Consider the following 22,186-nt stretch of genomic DNA (forward strand, 5'->3'; position numbering starts at 1 on the left):
TTTGTGTGTCGCTGTCGCTATGGTATTTTACCGGCTTACGACAGACGCCGTTGTTCTTATGCAATGATCTTTGCTGACTCAGTTGTACATAGATCAAGTTTTCTCTACATACAGGGTACGCTTCTATAACGAATGTCTTTTTTATTGTTATTATTATTATTCTTACGCGACAGAACGCGTAACTACGCTTTCCCTCTCTGCTTACACTGAGAGGCCGTCAAAGCTTGCATGACTAGACAGAAAAGTTACACCACTGTTCAACCGGAAATACAACTTAACGCTTAAATTGTTAAGTTTAGGACACACGATTCTGCTTAAAAAATTGAAGCATGTGATTCTACAAGTCCTTCGCGTAGTGTCAAACTGGAGAGTCCCCTAGGCGTCGCCCTCAGTTCCGCTCATTTTCTCCATATAAAGAAATGTCTCGCAGGATTAACAAGCGCGCACCCTTAGACGGGACCTAAAGGAGACAGTCACAGGACGAGAGCAGAGAGAATGTTTGTACGAGCGCAATCGGCGCCACGACGCCGTGCGAGGAAACACAAGAAGAACAGCGCGCTAGTGGAGGGCCGGCTCCGAAGATCGCGCTCGCCGGTGATCGAGAAGAGAGCGCCGGTCCCCAATGTGGAGTGGGAGGGAGAGCCCGGCCGGACGGGGCTCTATCGCGCGCCCGCGGCTCCGGCAGTGGCGATGCTGCCGCCGAGCCAATCGTGCGGACAACGGGTTAGCCGCAGAGCCCGGCGATGGGACCACCTATGCCTCTCTCGCGCGGCTTGTACGAGAGGCCTAATGATGCGCGCTCCTTTCAATGACCGGAACAAGACGCGGCGCTCGCAATCGGACCATCCGGTCTCACCACGCGCGCGCGCGCTCTCCATCCCCTCTTTCTGTTCCCCGCGCCCTCCCACACCCAAAAGACGAGCCCGAGAGTAGAAGAGAAACAGCACTCATCGCACAAGCGAGGCCCAGCCGGTCAGGAGAGGCGCGCACATATCAGCCGGCCGCTCAGATAAAGCCAAGCAGGAACAAACCGGGCGCCCGAGGATGAATGAAGGCCCGAGCCGGGTGCTCCGCCGGATCATGATTACAGCGTTCCCAGCTGTTCTTCTTCCTGCTGCCTGCCTCAGGGCTCCTTTGGTTGCCTTGCCGGATTGGGCCCTCTGCATTAACGGTTTGCCTCCTCGGCTACCCATGCTGCCCCCGGCGGCGTTTCCGCCGCGTCCTTTTATGATGCGCGTTCTCTCCGAGTTGGCCGCTGGGCGCCGATGCCTTGCCGGCTTTCGTGTATAGCGTTCGGAAGAAGGGCGCGCAGATGAAAGTGAGGCTGCGGGAGTGTTTCGCACGTTCATCGGTGTTTCGTACAGCAGAAAAATAAATACATATACAGGGTGTTTCAGCGAACACTTTAAAATTTTTTTAAAGGTTGCCTGTGGTAGATAGCACAATTCTAGTTCATGAGCTGGTCTACTCGAAGATGGGGACATTACATACACAAAATTTTGAAATGTATATTAGACTAATGAACAAAATTTGACTAATTAAGTTTTTAACTAATTACCTTACGGCTCATATTGCAATTCACAAATTGTAGTTCTCAAGGCGGATCCACTTGGAACGAATTCTCAGGGTGACACCAGTTTCGATATATTAATTCCCGAACTTTGGGGAGGAATGCATTAGCGTTCCAGTTACTTTCTTAACAAAAGGTCATTGCATTGAAGCACAAAAGTGACAATTTCAAAATACGAAAATTTTTATAATGATGTCTCATTTGGTAATGACAGCCTTTATCTCCAACGCTCCAATCAACTGGCCTAACCCAGGGTCCAGATTTTAGCACCAGCGCCGATAAATGTTTCGTATAAGCTTGCCCTGAGCAATTACTGTACACTTTTGTTCAGCTTTTCCGAAGCACCAACAAAGAAAAACAGGTGCCCACATGCTGGAGATGAGACGGCTCTATACACATCCTGAGAGAATGTTTACTTCGCAGCCGCGTAAACAAAGGCTGTTAAAGTTTGAGAGCTGCTAAACATGATGTTGCTGAACTGCGATTTCATGGTCATAGTTTGTTTGTAGTCGTAGAACAGTAGTCTGTAGATGTCGTATAACAATTATGTCTGCGACGATACAACAGTCGTCGATGAAAGAGAAGAGCAATAACGTTTTTCATTTTTATTGCACATAAAATATATTTGTGAAGTTTGCTCTCATTTTATTTGGAAATATCTTAAAAACACCAGCACCAAAGCATACATTAAGTCCCTTAGACATCCTCGCCGAACTCGCCGCAGTGTTGCTAATCTGAGTACTTTTGCGCAAGCACATGTCAACCTGCTGACCCCGCGCGACGTTGCGAAACCCACGTGAGCAATATAAAGTACTGCTCACCGATTCCACGATGTATACGTGCATCGCGAACATAGATTCCTTCCGAAAAGAACAATTTGCATTGAGCTGCAAGAACAGCAACCCGACTTCACAGCTTGCGGCCCATGCTTGCTGAATTCTGTGGACAGACATTCAAGCTGCATTATACACATAAAGTACTGGGCTTCACTGGGCTTCGTCGGTACGAAGATATATTACCGCAACTATAAAATCACACTAAGCCTAGAGAGAGAGAGAGAGAGAGACAGAATAAAGGGGAAAGGTAGGGAGGTTAACCAGAGGGAAAGGTGCGGCATGCTACCCTACGCTGGGGAGAGAGGGGAGGGGGAGTTAAGTGACAGGAAAGTAGAGATAGAGAAAGAAAGGAGTACAGACACACAATCACAGTCGGTCACTGTCACCGCATACGGTCACCGCACAGCAGATTTTGTATTTAGAACTCAAGTACAAAACAGACGGATCGCACCAATTATTCTATAATTGAGACTGACCAAGTGTCGCTTTCGAGTGTCGTGCACAGCTACGAATAGGAAGCTATCATAGGTGAAAGTAACTCATGCGCGCTTTGTTTATCAATAGTGGAAGAAGAAAAATCTCTGCCAATGTTTCAACTGGAATACTTGTATTTGCCACTGAAACAGTTACCTTTATTGGCGCCCTTTATCTGGCTTTTCTCTTTCACCTGCGGTTAAACGTTACAACTCTTCACCTTTCTGTGACCTTTTTGTCTTGTTTTGGCCATCAGTGATGTGTCACTCAAATCCCGTCATCGAATGACTGCTAAGACGTCAACGGTTTCATCGAGTCACTATGACGTATAAAGTGCTTACCCACTTGTGTTTAACACGGCTCGAGACAGGCACCACAATTAGTGAGCACTCTGAGAAGGCGCCATCCCTGTGCCTTCCCTGTGCGCCTTCCCTGTGCCATATAGGGCACAGTAACAAGCCTTCTTCAAGCGGAGACGGCTGCTAACCTTGCGAGGACAAAAGCAAACCGGTAACCGCCTGCGTGACACCACACGTGTGATCCGAGGCTTCTCAGTGAAGCTCCGCGAGTATAGAACGTATCGCCGACCGATGAAGCAGTGGCAGCCCGCCTCACACGCACCGCCGGGCATTGTCTCGCTCGCCGCTCGGATGGAGTGAAACGGCGACAGCGCGGAAGTAAACACCGGCGGGGTGGTCCACGGACTCGCGCGTCCCCACCACCGCCCGCAAGAGACGGTGTTAGAGCGAGCTTTCCTCCTCGGCGGTGGTGAGTTACGGCGAAGCGTTACGCGTAGCGAAAACGGGTCCCCGCGGAGTCCCTCTCCGGCGAGCCGGGTGTTGTGGGGGCTCGCGTCTCTCGCCGAAGGCGCTGACTAAGCGGCTGCGTGATGGAGTGGTCAGCTCCTCGCACGCGCTCGCGTTGCTTTGCCCTTCCCTGGGGAAAAGCCGTGCCAGCGGCGGCCTCCCCCTATCCCCATTCAAGGACCCCCCAACAACTCTGTGCGGCGCACTCCATTCCTCTTCTTCCCTTAGCCACGCGCGCGCGCGCGTTCTGCGAGCTGTATTTTTTTTTTCGACGCCTTGCCTGTATATACCTATACGTGCGCCCTATTTTCTCTTCCGAAACCTCTGCGCGCCACGAGAGCGGTACTGCTGAGCGAGCGCGTTGACCAGCCGCTTTCATCTTTCTCGGCGGGACCGCGAGGTCCGAGCTAGGAAGACGCCGAGCTAGGAAAGCGGAGCGGAGTGCGGGAAACACTCTAATCTGCCTACGCCGCTTACATTTTTAAACCTTGTTTTTTCTCGCATGTGAGCTATTTGGGAAACAGTAATTGCTTTTTGTATACTTTCACCTGCCCAAAAAGGCGGTTATATACAGCGTCGGGGGAGTTCGCAATGAGAAGTGCAGGTAGTCCCCATCTCAATCGTTTCGGTTAAAGCGGCGTCTGTATATTGTGAAATTTCGCACCGTTATCTGTCATGACAAGCTTGTCCAAATCAGCTGAGCAGTTTGGTTTGTGCTTTGTCAACTACAATTAATTCACAGTCATGAACTAGTGGACGCATTTCCATGCTCGTTTTTATACTTCAATCGCTCTCTATCCTTCTTCATCTCATCTTGTTTCGCGTGTTCGTGTTGTGAATGTGCCTATCACAGTTCTTCTCCTTGTCTTTACCACGAATGATTTGCCGCAATGCACAGCAAAAAAAAAAAAAAAAAAAGGTTGAAAGAAGATGCACCAGCCCGCATCGTGAATGTCCGTATAGTGCCAGTTAGCCAGCAAGTTGGCCCAACTCGACAGCTACATTTCTACAGTGCATGAAACTTAAGACTTCTACAAGTACTTTATGCCCCTCGGTAGGTACGCAGTGTACAACCACGGCAGGTGGCCGTCGTTATCAGTAGCACCAGTAGACACTGCGCACTTTTGTCTTCGAGTGCCTCGACCTCTTCCACTCTTACATTACGCATTTTCCGTTTTGCCTTTCTCATGATCCATGCTTTCTCTTCTCCTTTCTTCGAGAACTTCTGGTCACCTGTGGTAGCGGACTGAATACGTTGCCTTTAGCATCCTTCATCAAAGCTGCAGTGTCTCTACACTCCCTCCAACACCCTCTCCTCTCTCTTTCAACGATATGCACTTAGCGCGGACTCGTAAATAGAAACGTATCTCCGTTTCGCTTAGCTTGGAAAAAAGGCGTTAAGTAGAAATTTCGCGTGCAGCTTGATGTGATGCATTAATACATGAATACTGATCGTGCGGTGGGCACGCCACGTGAAACGAAGCGGCGAATCTCGTTGTCGTCGCCATCACTCAGTGCTTAGAGAACGCGCGTGCGAATAAATCATGAATCCGCATTTGGGGCGAGCGCACGCAACGCGAGTCGAGAGATTGCTGAAGCTTCCCGCTCCTGTAATCTAGGCACGCCACAATCATCTTCGTACTATAAACTATATAGCGAGAATGCCGTTTTGTGAATGTGTTCGAGTATACATTAAAAGAATTACCTTCTTTAATTAGGAGAAGGACCGCGGGCTCCGTCGGTGTAGCAAAGGCGCTTTCTGTGTAAGCCGTCTAAGCATTTATTTAATGCTAACGCTATTCCTGACCGCGTACACCAAACAATGTTGAAGGAGGGACAGCACAAAACACCGGATATGAAACGCCACGGGTGCAAGCTCAGTGCCCCGTTCATTCACACAATTACGGGCACGTAAAATTTGGCCACTGTGCAAAAACTCGTGTCCATCCTGGAACATATATTTGTTCAACGTAAATTATTAGCAATAAACAAGGCGTTGTAGTGCACGTTAAAGAACCCCAGGTGGTCAAAATTAATCCGGAGCCCTCCACTACGGCGTGCCTCATAATCAGAACTGGTTTTGGCACGTAAAACCCCAGAAAGAAGAAGAAGCAATAAACAAGAAAGTTTTAAAAACTTGCGTTGTACGACTCGAAGCAATAGACGGGGCACACCACAAAACTTATAATATTTTGCGAAGACCGCTGAGCGATAGATGAGCTCCAGCAGCGGCGGAAGTTCGGCAATACCACGGCCGAATCTGGGGCCAAATTCGCAGATCTTGTCGTTCGGAAGTGTTACTTGCCATCGGTAGCCTTCGCTTAATAATGTGTCCAACATCAGGATTCGCTGGAATTTTCTCTTTGAGGCAATTCTAGCGTAAGAGCTTTTTGTGAATACGGGCCGTGGTCTCACGCGTCCCGGAGCACAATCCTCGTAGTGCGTGGTTTCCGCGATCGGTGGCCGTTGTCTTCGGCTCCGTCTGGCTGGCGCACTGTCGTCTGCTGCAAAACTACATGTTTCAGTACGAAATAAAAGACCTGAGTACAAAAGCGCAACCACCATCTTCCTATCTGGTGCGAAAAGCTTCTCTTATGTCACTTGCCACCACGTAACCACTTTTACGTAGAATCGTATTGCTAAGCGACCGAGGTTCACAGGTGCTGGCTTGAAAGCGCCAGTAATTTTTACGCGCCTAGGTTTAGCTATAATTAAGTGTTGCGTTGTTCATTGTAACGACCAGTCTGACTTACGATACAGGCACTATCATGTGTCGGAGGTATAGCCCATAAGATACTCCTTCCTCCAATTGTGCGCCGTTTCTGAGGGGGAAATCACACTCATTGAAAAACTTCGTAAATACAGAAAGAATATTACGGAAAGTCAATAAAATCCGATGCATGTGGTACGTTACTTTTTCAACGAAGCGAAATAAGACATTTCAGTGGCACCCGCACCACTTCGGTGATTGAACCCATGCCCGTGAAGTGAGGTGAGAACTAAAAGCCGGATGAGCTAAAGCTTCCCATCTCCCCCTATATCACCTCTAATTACAGCCATTCTAATCACACCAACTCTCATCCTAACGCACTCTTGACATTGAAACCGTCGATCATTCAATTATTCGAGGCAACTGTACCACAGAAGATAGAGCTAACACAAGATACGTAAAGCATGAGCGACAACGTCTAAATAAAATCGCTAAGCATACCGGCGCGCAAGAAGAATCAGACGAAATTAAAAGTCGTTTCAATTATATGAGCTGTCAAGAAATCCGCCTGCAATTCAGGGAAAGTATAGAGGGTGTAGGGACTCCCAGTAGTATAAGGAGACGTGGTACATTATCCACTAAGACATTATAATTGCCCTACAAAGTAGCTTTGTGACTATTTAGACATATGTGTGCAACCTAGCTCGATGGTGTTGCCCAGCGCCGCATTACCGTGACAGTCGCTAACATATATAGCTCCCGACACCAAATGAAACGTTGTTGATGTTGAACACCACTGTGTTAGCAAGGCTGCCACTCGGTGCAACCACATAGATACTTCCGCGCAATAATTGTTTCCACAGCCCTTGTCATTAAGACACACTAAACAGAATAGAAGATAGAAGACCGTTCACCTTGAGCAAGATCTTGGGACCATGGCCACGAATATCACAGCTGCAAAAGGCCACAAAAGCGCTGCTGCGATTTTTGAAAACTACAGGACTGAGTGACCGTCTATGATCCGGACTTATTGATCATCAGTGATAGAACAGAGATCTGTTGCAACGTCGGCGATATCAACAGCGGACTTTCTATTCTTCCTTTAATCTCTCTCTCCCCTTTTCCCTCCCCCCAGTGTAGGGTAGCCAACCGGGCTCAGTCCTGGTTAACCTCCCTGCCTTTCATTAAATCATTTTCTCTCTCTCTCTCTCTCTAAACAGACACATTAAATTAGTTCAGTCTATAAAGTATGGTTTAAAAACATAAACTTCATTAGCTTGGAGGGAAGCGGTTTTTTACTACTTGAGAAAATGACGACCAATATTTCCTTTGAATTTTCCGCCTATCCCCAACCACGGCTGCGTCAGGTCACGTATTTCTATTTATATCATCGTATTAGGCCCTTTTGAGTCTTGACATCAAAAAAAAGTAAGTTCTAGAAACTTGCTTAGTTGAGTCCTTGACTCATTCAAAATGCAACGTAATCCTTCCTTACCAATAACCGATTAACCAGACCCACGACATCTCGGCGCGTTTAAACTTCAGAGTGACGTCGCCACCCATTTTTTATTCTAGTGTTTTTGTTTTTTCTTTTCCTTAAATATGAACCATTCCCTCGCGGTAATACTGGCCGTTTTTCTATTTTAGAAGCGTAACTCTCGCATAAAGCTGAACCTAATCTTCACGTTTAGTTGTCCCTTTAAACCATTCAGTATTACATCCAGCGATTCTCCTGTCCATTTATTTGTCTCGATCCTGAACCCGCCGCGGTGGCGTAGTGGCTTCGGCTTGCGCTGCTAAGCCCGAGTGTGCGGGATCAAATCCCGACGCGGCGGCCGCATTTCTGTATGGAGTCGAAATGCAAAAACGCCCGTGTACCGTGTATCAGGTGCACGTTAAGGAACCCCAGGTCGTCCAAATTAATCCGAAGTCCCCACTATACGGCGTGCCTCCTAATCATATTGTGGTTTTGGCACGTAACACCTAAGAACTAGCATTGCCACATGTTGGGCGTGTTGGTAAACTGAAAGCATATTTAGCGCCAGCGGACACGGACAGAAGGGAAACGACAACACAACAAGTTTATTTCCATGAAACAGCCACCTATTTAACCCATGCACAGTGACGCCACATCAACCCGATTCAGCCATCCAAAAAGGCTGTTTCCTTATCTAACAAGTCGACCGAAGGGGCACTAACACACGTTTCACTATTTCACAAGTGCCTCTTCGGTCGACTTGTTAGATAAGAAGACGGCCTCTTTGGATGGCTGAATCGGGATGATGTGGCGCCACTGTGCATGGGTTAAATAGGTGGCTGTTTCATGGAAATAAACTTGTTGAAGTTAACACATTGTGTTGTCGTCTCCCTTCTGTCCTTGTCCGCTGGCGCTAAATATGCTTTCTAAGAATTAAATTTTATTTCTATGTCCTGCGTCCGTCTTTAGTTTAATTCCTCAGTACGCCCTGCAACAACTCATCAGACACTTTATTCTACTTGGAACTCAGCCACTGAGTTGGCGCGTCCTTTCACCCTTTAGTGTAAGCGCTCCAAAAGCGCCCGGATCGGAGACCCCGGCGTCGATGAGGCGGCAGCCGCTGTGCTCGAGTACGGCAAGCCCTCTTCGACGGGCGTGTCGCCTACATGACGGATGGAGGCGGCAAGTGTTCCCGGGTGCACGAAACCGCGGTCTCTTAAAAGATTGCCGGGTGGGGAGCCGCCCGAGCACGGCCGCCCATGCAAGATCGGCCGGCGGGCAAGACCTCAGCACACGCTGGCACCCACGGAAAGGAAAGAAACAAACTGGAAGGGAGCATGTCGTCAGGCCTTCGCAAAACAACTTCCTCTGACGCCGTTCTCCGCTGCTTTCACTTAAGGAATCAAGGGAAATGCACACATCGCGCGTTGAATTCTGAGAACAGCCCGCCGGAGTGTGCTAGTTTTGAGTACCGTTAGCGCCGCCGCTTTATTTATTCCGCGTCACTCCCTTTATGCTCGCCGCCGCCATTTCATGCCTTTAGTTCTCGGCGTCGATACGTGGAAACATTACAGACTTGAGACATATTAATTTATTTAAAGACGTGGGGCGAGAGCGATAAGCGCACAGGACACTAAGTTCTCGTCCCCTTTCTTTTTAGCGCTATTTAAATCTGTATCAAGTCTGCAATACTCATCAACTTTCCCGAATTACTTCTCTAATTGTGGAAGCACTGTTGATGTTACAACGGCATGCGCTAGCTCCGCAGCGTCCGGCCGATTAGCCCCGAGTACAACTCGTGTTCAAGCACGCCTGTACGCATGGTCGTTGCGTCAAAATATTGCGTGCTGGTGCACAACCACGCCACCGTTATGTGCCGTGACTAGCGAAAATTACCGCGCAAGCGCCCAGAATCGAAAAAGCGCCCATCCCTCCGTTAAAGTAATTTCTTGACGTCATTGCCTCACGACAACATTCGTACCGCAGCTCAAAGTTTCAAGTCGGGAATCCGAATCCGAGCGTTCTTTAACACAGTGACCATGCAACACAACATGGCCTTATACTGACACGGTTAAAGGGGGCACTGTAGGTTCTTTTACGCTGTTCTTGCTTTTATCAGTATGTTTATTAGAAATGCCTTGCGCTGTCAATTCAAAATTTTCCATTTTTTCTTGTTCAAATTACTAAATTTGTATAATTCTGATAAATCCTAGTAATTATATATATATATATATATATATATATATATATATATATATATATATATATATATGCAGTTATGCACACTTTGTTCTTACTGCGCTAAGTTATGAGCTAGGAATCGGAATATTCCTAAAACATCACGGTTCCTTGTAAAACCCCGCTCTAAGCTTCGGAAACGAAAATAAAGCTTGTAAGATGACTTATTCTGCTTTCAGGGGCACAAAGTGATGAAAGTGCGCATTTACGTTCAAGTAAATACGAATCTCAAGCACTGCTTATGTAAACATTTTTAGGTTGTATGACTGGGGTTTCTAGGTCTGGTGGGTTGCACATTGCAATTAAACATGCTTAGCGCATTAATTTACTCGAGGCTACTGAATCTTCGTGTGTGCGTGCGTTTTCTATTACTATTGATGCTATACCTGATTTAATTTTTTTATTGCCATATAACTTACTCGTAAGTTCTGTGCAGTGTTGTGTTTACTAAAAGATTGTATATGATACTTTTTTATGCTGTTGATGGTGATCTCGCTTCTTTTCTTTTTTCAGTTACATTGTATAGCTGCTACTGGAACGACGTCAGCGGAAGTGCCTCGTCTTCCACCTTACCACCAACTTTATGGCGTTCACAGCACACTAAGATAGAGAGGATAGACAGAGTGAAAGAGCGCCGACTTCCGGCTAATTTTATTTTCATGGAGAACTGAATAATGTATAAACTGGTCGGAAGAAAACAAGGCAAGGGAGAGAGCGACTGATATTCATCGACTGACACGTTTCAAGCACGTGCCAACGCTGCGCGCTGTGAGCACCACAAAGATACACCGTTACCAACTCGCCTTAGTTTCAACCCTTGCCACCAGTTGCGGTGAATAGCGTTACATTTTGTTCTACCACGTGGAGCGATGGAACCCCGAGACCAGCCGGTCCGACAGCCAAACCATTTGCTAATGAAAGATGGCGGCGGTAGAAGAAGCAATGTGCGCGCTGCCACGTCTGGTTAGTGAAGCGTTATAAGCTGTCAGACCGGTTGATCTTGTATTTTCATCGCTCCTTGCCGCACTGGTGACCTCCACGCGATCATCCGACCAGGGTATAGGGGGATTGTGATAGTGTGGAAAGGGGGGCTGTGGCGTGAGCAGCTAGCAAAAAGCCTTATAATAAGAAATAATCAACACGCAGTATGTGCGTATTGTGCAGTGTGCCTATCACATAGGACACGCGTGCGCATTTTATTCGGCAAATCTGGAAATATAGTCCTATAAGTGACTGCCGATGGACTTCACCTATCGAGTTTTATTGCGTTTTTTTTTTTCACACTTGTCTAAAGATTGTTTCCACGCATCGTATTATCTAGCTATATATATCCTGCTTGCCATCTAACAGGGGGCGCAGACCTCGTCTAGTTTCTGTTGCTTTTTATTTGCGTCCGCCTCAGTGTTTCAGATAATGAAATAAACTTGAACGTGAAGTCAGCTGGATAAATATTTCATGGCTTAAATTAGCAAGAGGAAGTATCGCTAGGAAGATACTGGCCGACATTTAACTGTTCTTTATTATAAAATTTTGAAGCGTTTGGATAACAAAATCTTGTTTTGATTGCTTTTTTTGCATGTTTATTCCTCTGTTTGTCTGCTTGCTTTTTTGTTGTCGATAAATCAGTTCGTTTGCTTGCTTGTACGCCAGGGTATCTGCTTGTTTTCACAGACAGTTCCCTTAGGCTGACTGGGAGCAATATTTACCGCATTCTAAAGATCATTCATGCTCACTTCAATTCTCGGAAATATCAAGCACTCAACCTACCAAATTACCCATCCGCATTTCAGCTATGTTATTGAATAACGCCAACTGCGTATTTTGTCGCATTCTATCTATAAATTTAGGCATATGCGTAGCTCCTCTAAGGCTGGCTTCATACGAATGGCGTGGTCATGGATGTTACAGTCACGTGACATATGACACGCATCAGATCACTTCACAGTTAGCATTCACACGACAGCGGGGAAAAGACGACAACGGCGTGCGAAGTAACCCCGCTCTCTACCTTTAATGCAACGCTATGCTCGTTCACTCGCAGCGAACGAGCTAACAGCGTGAGCTAGCTGCGCGTTTATTGCATGCGTTTTCATTCAACGAGCAAATTCTACTAGATTTAATATGGTTTCCGCCATTGACAACATTCACAGCGATGATTTGGCTTTCTGATTTATCATGAATCGCTTCACGGGGAACATGTCAATGCAGCAGGTACAGGTGACGTATGATACCGTGATAGGCAATCCGCAAGAACAAATCACGATTTGCTCCATCGTATTTACAAACATATGTGATTACAAACATAGGCCCTGCGCGGCTTCCGGTTTTGCCCACTGACGTAGCTGCTAAATGTAACTGGCAAAGAAGCAACCATGTGTTAAAACATAGCAGACTGACAAGGCACGTGACCGGAAGTTTCTTGAGGGCGGCACGCTCGCTGCTGTTATCGCGAGCATGAAACCGTCTATACAGCACAGGTTGGTGCAGTGCGACGCCAGTGTGTGCGTGTGTAGTTCGTGCGACTCAATTTTCAACATGACCAAGTTTTGAGTTCGTCTAGCCATTACGTGGGACTCAATTTTTAATATAACTTGGTTTTGAGTTCGTCTATCCCTTACGATACATTTTACGTCGACTCACAAGTTCGCGAAATTCTACCATGAACGGCTCATTTCCAAGGTCTGTACGAGAAAGTTGAAGCGCATGTTTTGTGGTTTTTTAAACTCACACGTCATTACCTGATTGTTTTGGAGTGTTAGGTAGGCATGCCTTCCTTTTACTTTCTTTCTTTTCTTATTTTCGTTTTTGAGCGCTGTAGTACAACGCAAAGCCCCTACGTCGTTTTCGACACGACCCCTTTTGCACTTGTCGAGCATTCTTTTATGTGCTTACTTAGCTGGAAGGGGCGAGTTTCTGCAGCCCTCTGTCTGTTAACCTCCCCAACGTGTCCTTGTCTCCTTTAAGCCGGAGGCAGCACGTGGAAACATTTTCTGTATGACGTGTAGCCGGCATGAATGAAAAAAAAAAAACCTTACTAGCAACCTCAGAACTAGCGCAGTATCATTAGGTAAATGTTGTGCGTACCTGCTCACGCACCTTTCTGCAATCTGCATATTGAAACTATGTTCAAACTGAACGTGACGAGCTGTACAAGGTAATCCGCACGTTTGGGGCCATGCTTGAGTTGTACGTGAACGCTTGCGTGCTCCTGTAATCTGCTGTCGTGCGCATTCGAACTACGCCCAAGCTGTGCGTGACATTGTGCATGCACCTGGCGCGCCGTGCAATGTGCGTGCACATGTTTCGGATGTTTATGAATTGCGTACGTTAACGAGTTCAAACATCTACCTGTTACTTCTTAATTTTATTTAATCTTGTTATCTCAGTTGCTCACACTTCACTTTGATTATCGTAACCATGGAAAGTCCAGGATATAGAAAAAAAAATGACGACTCACCAGTGTTGTACAATTATGGTGATTTTTTTTCCTCTGTTATCAAATTGAATACGGACCAATTCGCACAGCTTACCATTTAAGTTTCTTAACTTGTTGAAGTTCAACTTACTTTTTTTTTGTCCTGCGTTTTTCTTTTTAGTAAGTCTAAAGCTCTTGTAAGTAAGGAAAGCTTGCAAACAGCGTCGAGGACTCTATGCTAATTCGCGGCAGAATAGTTGTCATGAGCACACAATCTCTTCTTATTTTTGTCAGGTTCAGCGACAATGCATTTTCATGACTGTCGGCACCAAGAATGACTACCAGATTAATAACCAGCAATTTTCTATTATAGTAGGGTCTATTACGGCTAATCTATGCATTATAATACTGAAATGTTGCCGTAGAGGTCGATATGTGGAACACCTTGAACTTCATTATGACTTGTAAGGCCGGGATGATAACAGTCTCTGTGGAGCTGATGGCTGAGACAGATCCGTCGGTGTAAATGCGCGTTTTGTTCATATACCTCGTTCAGCAATGACAATGTCACCTGTCGTAGAGCCACTGTGTAATGACGGGTCTTCTTCGTATTCCCTGGAATTGTGAGGTGTACTTGTGGCTATCGTAGGCACCATAGAGGTAACGGTGGTCTTGCTGCTGGTGTAAAGCCCGACGGAAGGTAGCCTTTACGTGTTGCAACAAATTTTGAAAATATGGCTTGAGCTTTGTCCAGCCGCCCTACGTGCCGCTGTTAATTGCATCGCACAAGCAGAAACTCGAAAGTGGGTAGTTTTTTGTGATTCCAATGCAGCCCTTCAGAGTCTGCAGTCAGCCTTACGAAGCAAGACCCATGAACAACAGGTGTTTGAGACTAGAGAAGTTCTCCATCAAGCCCTCATAAACGGACGTGACATCATCTTCCAATGGCTTCCGGGGTGCTGTAGCATCGTCGGTGATGACTTTGTCGATGATACCGCTCAGTCAAACCATAAAGAATCCGTGACAGTTCCTATACACTTGTCAAGAACAGACGCTGCGAGGGGTCTTCGCTTGCTTGCTCAAATTAAGACTCAAACTTCCTGGAACACCCCGGCTTTCTCGAACTGTCGTCTCCACCGGCTCGATCCTACATTGAAGCTGCAGACTCCATCGAACTTCTCCCGTCATGATGCAACATTACTTTGCCGCCTCTGGTTAGGGGTGGCTTTTACGAAAGCCTACTCTTTACTTATTGGAATGACAGACACACCTATCTGTGCCTCGTGCAACTGTGAAAACACGATCGAAGCACGAGTTGTGTTTTTGTGATCTAACGTGACGTTCTTCGGAGTGTGTTAAACCGATCAGACAACAGATCATTTTCACAGACAAAGGTTCTTGGACCATGGCCCCACGCGTCGCAGCGTTACAAAGCGACGCGGGCGTTGATAAAATTGACTGGCCTCGGTAACTAATCTAGGCGTGAAGTGATGGACAACCGAACGTGTTCGCACTGAGAGTACCTTCTCCCCTCCCTCTCCTTTTTTTTTCTTTTATCCCTTAAACCCCTTCCCCCCGTGTAGGATAGCAAACCAGAAGTGCATCTTGTTGACCTCCCTAACTTTCCTTCCTTCTTGTCCTCCTCCTCCTCCATAATACTTAAATGGAGTTATGTCCAGCTGTAAGTGTCAAAACAGTCACGTCCTGTCACAGTGCAATCCACAAATCTGTTGTAATTCTGTTGATGTTTATGCACGCCGACGGTGGTTTGGCTTATGCACCTGCATAAGCCAAAGGCAGTTCCGATGCGCTGCTTACTCTACCGGTAATATACACTTACTTGTGATTTCTAAAGCGACGGGAACCGGAGGATAAATTTTGACGTATTAAGTGCCTCATGGCGTTTTTTTTTTTTTTTTAGTTACCCACTTGGAATTGCCCAGAAAGCTCTGTCACCGAATCTCGCGTCATGCTCAACTGCGTCAGCGCAGTATGTGCAAACTTTCGCGAGAAGTCTTTACAATTACACCGAATTATTGTTCGCCCTTATCAAATCGCAAACCAGAACGATGCTCATGAATAGCTGAGGTGGCAGTCGAATTCGCTCAAGATTGCCGTATACTTTTGCCTAATAAACCATTATCTTGATGTATATTCATTAATAACACTTCGCTTCACAGTTCACAACTCTTCCAATTGCCGTTCACAGCATGCGAAAGTCTGAAGACATGTACATATATCTCTCTAGCTTCGTAAGGTAGTAAAAATTAGAGCTTTCTTCGGGTCACTTAACTTTAGGGCCATTGTTCCCTAAATATGCCATTGACTGCCTGGAAACAGCTTGACTTAAAAACAGTGAGAACTTACTTGGGATAGTCATAGCAAAAACATAATGTTGCGCCTGAAGATAAATGAAAGTCAGCCTTAAAATATTTTCGAGCGCTGAATTACAGCCGAGCTTTATCAGATTATCCGACTCATCGCTGAGAGGAAAATCCACAAGCGCGTCTTACCCTGCAGTGTTCCGGCGAAGACGAGCCCGACGACGCAGGTCAAAACTCTGGTACGCCACGGTAAGCGTCTAATCCAGTTCATGGCGACTCTTCTTCACAAAGACCAGCACCGAACAGCAGCAGAGTTTTCAACCCCAGCTGTGCAAACCCGTGGAACAGGAGCGACGGCGCTCGTTGACCGAGGACGACTCACGTTGCCCCAAGTGCTGCATCACCGTACTGCGCGCTCAGTGTACGGAGTGCAAATATATGCGCGCGCCGAGTGGACAGAACTCACTGCGACTGCGAAAAACAGACCGCGGTCGTCACGCGGAGCAGTTCATCGCACTGGTTCATCGTGCGCACTGTCGCGTCGGACACAGCGTTCACTTGTCAGTTCGAGCGCTCGCGCGCTGTTTCTCCCGAGCGCGTTGAAGCGACCGCCGGCGCGAAGCGAAGTGAGCGCGGACACCACGTCGGCTTGAGCGTTGGACGCGCTTTGAGCGCTCGGAGCCCAAAGCGCGCCGGACGTTCGTGCGGGGGGCAGGGCCTTTTCCCTCTCTCTCTCAGGCCGGGCGCAGGGGCGGGAGAGAGCGCGCATGCCACGTGACGTTGTGCGCGTCCGCGACACCACGCGCGCGCGCGCTGGTTTTTTTTTTCGAAAGCGAAACACGTGGTTGAGTTGAGGCTATGGGGGAGTGGAGAGAAAGGGGAGCATGAGCGACGGCTGTTGCTCCCAAAAACATGCTGTTGGGCCACGGCACGTAGTCACGGCGCGGGCGTCAGGCTCTGGAAGGCAACAGGGGTCCTGGGCGGTGGCCCAGAGACGAGGGGACGCACGAAAAACTATTAGGGACACTTGGATCCACTGGCGAAACTGCCCGCGGTGTTGTCTGCCTAAGAGAGTTCAGCGTTCTTTCTTTTAATATTTGTGTCACTCCACGACCTATAATCAGGCAAATGCACCGTCAACAAAAACGAGACAGTGAGCTTAATCGAAAAATAAAGTGAAAACTGCACGATAACAACAAAAACATCAGCGAACACTCATTTGAGGACAAAATTTTCAAAAAAAAAAAGACCTAAATGTCAGGATGTGCTAAAAATTGCTCAGTTCATAGGGCAAAGCAGACCCGACTGCAATGCAGTACACATACCATTATAACCATAGGGTCCTGGCTTTATTTTTATATGCTTTATTTCAACTTTTTTCTAATTTTATTACTTGTACTTTCTTTTCCTGAGTTTGAATTTTGCCAGATTGAAAATACTGCACCACAGACCTTAATCTACATTCACGCACTTTATAACCTTACCCCGCGGTTCAGTTTTCATTAGGGCGACTCCCATGTCGGGGCACGTAATTCGCTATTCTGCTTCTGATTTTCTTTCGTCTCTTTTCGCTTCGTCTTCCTGCCTTCCCATTCAGTCTTAAGCCACCAGGCCAATAACAGTGCGAAATCACGTAGCTTCTTCTTCTCCCTGTTTCCTCCCTTTCCTTCTTTTTTAACACCTTGTACCATCTGACATTAAGTTGAGAGCTGTTAATCGAAAAATTCGCCGAACTTCTCGTGAGGTTCCGTATGACGTCATTTGGAGAAGAAATCGTCGCCGATAAGTGGTTCTTGAGGGAAAGGGAAAGGTTGGCGCTATCTTCTGCAGCCCTTGAGGGAGCACGGCTCAGCGCCAAAGAAATCGTCGCCGCGCGCCGAAGGCTGTATGTGCGAGTGAAAGGGCGCGAGGGGCGCGTCTTTCACGGGGAGTGAACGCACGGCGGAGAACAAACGCGCGTTCCGCGCCGTGCTCGCTTAAGGGCTGCAGAAGTAGGCGTCTCTTTTCTCCTTTACAATCACCATATATGTAGAGCAAACGCACCTTCTTCCGACGCGCGAGAAGACGTGGGGGAGGGGAAGGGAAGGGAGGCGACGTTTAGCTGCGGCACCAAGTGCCTATTTATATCACAGGCTCCGGCAACACTCACCAACGCCGCACGCATTTTGAGCGAACGCGGGCAAAACGCCGATGGCGTCGACAACAGTTCTGCGTGTTGTTGCTACCAAAGCCGCTCACCTAAAATTCGCCGAACTTCTTTTTTTTTTATCGTCTGTGACAGTAACTAATGAGCTATATTGGCCATCAGAGGTCGTAAGCTCTGGAATGCCGGCTTTTAGCATTACATCGGCCCCGGCCTGTCCTAGGGAGGCCTTGAGTGTGCAGGTCACCACAAAGACGCTGAAGCCTCCATCGCGTGGGAACGCGCTCCCGAGTAGCGGTTTCCGCGCTGTGTTCACAGAGAGAACATCTGAACTCAATCGCGGTTAGTCTAGAATAGAAACTAGCACCAGCTACCGAAACTTCAGCTGAACCGCGGAACGCGGGCAGAAAACCAAACAGGAAAACCAACTTCCCCGCATCAGTGCGCTGTCGAAAGCAGTTCCAAATGTAACATGGAAAACAGAACCTGTGTTTGATAACTGGAGACGAAATCCACATCCGCCACTGCTTCGCATTCGCCACGTGTTGTACGTCCTGCGAGTATAGTCTCGCAAACGAAGACGCGATAACAATCGGGCCGCGAGAAGGGAGACGCGGATGACTGTAAGCATAGCTTTCAACAAGTATCAGTCTATAAAATTGGCGCTAGAGTCTAGACGTGATATTGTAATTAGTTACGCAGTTTCCCTGACCTCCTCTGTGTTTTCATTGTAAGTTACCGTGCCTCACTGCATCGACAGAGATGTGATTACAAAAGTGATCTGACGGCCCCATGCTAGCTATTGGCATTCGTGCATCTCATAGTTGTAATTCATACTTTTCAAGCGCCAGGCTGGTGCAACTGCCAAGCACTTGTCCGGAACTGTACTTGCAGCTATTTTAACATTAGGCTGTCAACTGCAGCTCCGGTCTGCTTCCCAGAGCCGCAGCAGATGCTCCAAACAATGCTATCTGTAAATGGACAATGGGCCCCCAGAGACTAACGCTGAAAAATATCTATAAGGTTGCCTTACGGGTAAGGACCTCTCCTCAAACAACCGGGTGCACCTATTCCCCCTAGAAGTATTTATGCTTTTTCGACGGCACCGGGAATTGAACTTGGTACCTCTCGCATATAATGTGGGTGCTCTACCACAAGACTATTGCAGCTCAGTGGCTGTAAGTGACGGGAGATGGAGAGGGGGGAAGGCAGCTCGTGCTACCTTTCTGCCTCACCACTTACGAAACCATGAACGCTTTGTTGAACATCTAACCTTTCGAAATCGGGCAGCAGCCGCATTGCACCGGCACGTTTTTGTTCGGGGTGTTCACTATAAACTTCGACATAATTTCGTTCGCGATACAGCGGCCATCGGCCTCGTCATGCTTAATTCGCCGGCTCTCGTCGCGAAGCTAAGTAGTATTGAGTTCAGTCAGTCTATGTGCGACAGGATAGTAGTCCAGAGTTGATCATGTTTCATATCCTGCCGCGGAATGGTCGAGGGCTTTCAGCGATACATGCGAAAACCCATGAAAGTTTTATTTCATGCTGCGCCTTCCTTTTCCCCCATAGACTCCGCTTCTACCGAAGTAGAGGAACCAATATAATTTTACATTAGTTACTTCGCGCATTGGTATTCCTCATATTTCACCCCCCCCCCCCTTTTCCCCTCCCCACCTTTTTTTTTCTCTTAGTTGTTTCACTGTTGTCTTTTCCGGCGTAAGTAAACGCCGCGATAACAATTTGTCCTGTAAAGCGTGCTTTGGCTGTTAGACAAATATGCACTGCGGCAGAAACAATCAAAAGTAAGAGCATCCATTTGAACATTTTGGCTCGTTGCTACAAACAAACCTGGCCGAACTCATCTTACGATAAATATCGACGTTAATGCGATTAGGATAGAAGCAATTCAGCGACAGACCATATTGCCACTGCCGAAACGCGTCATGTACAGGCAGCCGAGCTCCTCTCTCGCGCATCTCGCTGGAGACGCATGTGTGCATACTATTTATTCAGAGAATATTGTCTGGATACATATGACGGAGGTTCGCTGCCGTCAAGCACCAAACACGGTGTAAAGGATTTTTTAAGTCATTGAAGAGAAGCGCATATTCACTGTCCTAAGTTGGCATCAAAGTGAAGAACGGTGCATGCCGACTGCCACATGCAAGGTGGCCCGAGTTGGTCCGACGGTTTGTTCCGAACGCGGTTCCCTCATCTCAGCAGCCCGATCTCCTATTAATTAGATCATGTACTACTCCGTAACCCAGCCTGGCGTGAAGAGGCTAGGCGCAGAACAACAGACAGACATACCATAAACTGGGTAAGGTTCCCAAATAATGCTAACCGCATTAATAAACACGCAGTAGCCACTACGTTTGCCGACAGCTGTAACCTCATCATCGCTTAGCCACATCTTACAAAAACACGAAATGTTGGAAGTACTTTCTGGTGGCCTCCCTCTTATCTCCAGCTTTAACTGTCTTTAAAAACAAGCAAAGGGACCACTAATAGCATGGCATTCCTTTCGCACTCGCACGATGCTTTAATTTTCGCAGGCTCGTTCTCACTTGCATCGTAATATTTTGTAACCCCTTTGATCGATTGCCATGCGCTGTAATTTTAACTCAGTTCTGATTCCTTACTTGTCCACGGCCTTTAGTTTCAGTGTTGTAAATTCATTCTATTCATTTAACTGCACTAACTACATTTAGGACGCGGTTTTTGAAAGCTGCCCGGTAAGCATCGCTTAAAAAGTATCCGAATCTTTATCAAACTATCAAACCCCTCAAGTATAACGACTCGTTCAAGTCTTATTAGAAGCAGCAACGTCATATCACTGCTTTGTAGTCAGAAAACACACAAATTATCTTATGAATCCCATTTGGAGCATGTAACATTAACGTGAATCGAATCGTAACACATTTGACGAATAATTATTATTTATCACCATTGCTACGGCCCGTCAACTCAATTAAATGTATTTAAGGAGAGGTTGGTGCCTATATGTGGCGCCGGCTACTTCTCTTACATGATAGTTGTCGTCGGAAAGTTGTCAACAATCACAAAGCTGGACTAATAAACACATGGACGAATATTCACGTACTAAGTCTTAGTACTGCAACATAAATAAATGTTCGCGAAACAGAAGAGTTCACACAGCATAAATACTCACAAAACCGAAGTGTTCACACGCAACACATGAGTTCACACAGCATAAATCATGGTGACTTCAACATGAATGTCATGTCAACATGAGATGCCGCCCGTCACGGTGCCTCAATGGCTATCGCGTTTTGATACCGGGCTTGAGGACACAGGTTGCAATCCCGGGCGCGGTGGTCGCGTTCCGTTTGGGACGGAACGGAAACAAAAATTATGTTTGACTGCGATTAAAGCCCACGCTAAATAAACGCGGGTGGACAGGTCAAGTTTAAAAGAGACATCGGAGAAGAACATAAAGAATTCGTCGCATGATTTTATATGATTGACCGAGCATCACAAAGAGAGAGAGAGAGAGAGAGAGAGAGAGGTGAGTTCACACAGCATAAATCATGTTGACTTCAACATGAATGTCATGTCAACATGAGATGCCGTCCGTCACGGTGCCTCAATGGCTATCGCGTTTTGATACCGGGCTTGAGGACACAGGTTTCAATCCCGGGCGCGGTGGTCGCGTTCCGTTTGGGACGGAACGGAAACAAAAATTATGTTTGACTGCGATTAAAGCCCACGCTAAAGAAACGCGGGTGGACAGGTCAAGTTTAAAAGAGACATCGGAGAAGAACCATAAAGAATTCGTCGCATGATTTTATATGATTGACCGAAGCATCACAGAGAGAGAGAGAGAGGTGATAAGGGAAAGGCAGGTAGGTTAACCAGGCTGAACCCTGTTTGCTACCCTGCCCTGGGGAAGGGGCAAATGGGATTGACGGTTGAGGAGAGAAGCTCACAGTATGCTTGGATTGGACGCGCATGCAATAAAGCATTCATCGTTCAGCCCATGACAGGCTATTGAATAGGCTGGTGCATTTAAAGAAACGGAGCAACGCTTTTGTTGCTTCGCAACATCGCAGACGCATGCGGCCACGGCCCCAGGATCCTCTTGGCGCGTATTCACAAAGGCTTTTCTTTTGTTCTTTTTTTTTCTCGCAAGTGGTTTTTTTTTTTTCATTTCTCTTCCGCCTTCGTTC

General features: G+C 47.1%; 1 pseudogene; it reads right to left on the reverse strand.

Moving 5' to 3' along the window:
- The window catches only part of LOC119446674 (lachesin-like), a 107,740-nt pseudogene extending 91,241 nt beyond the window's left edge, over window positions 1-16,499 (reverse strand).
- Between the last annotated feature and the right edge of the window lie 5,687 nt (window positions 16,500-22,186).

This window comes from Dermacentor silvarum, chromosome 3 (assembly GCF_013339745.2).
Source record: "Dermacentor silvarum isolate Dsil-2018 chromosome 3, BIME_Dsil_1.4, whole genome shotgun sequence".
In the NCBI taxonomy this organism is placed as follows: domain Eukaryota; kingdom Metazoa; phylum Arthropoda; class Arachnida; order Ixodida; family Ixodidae; genus Dermacentor; species Dermacentor silvarum.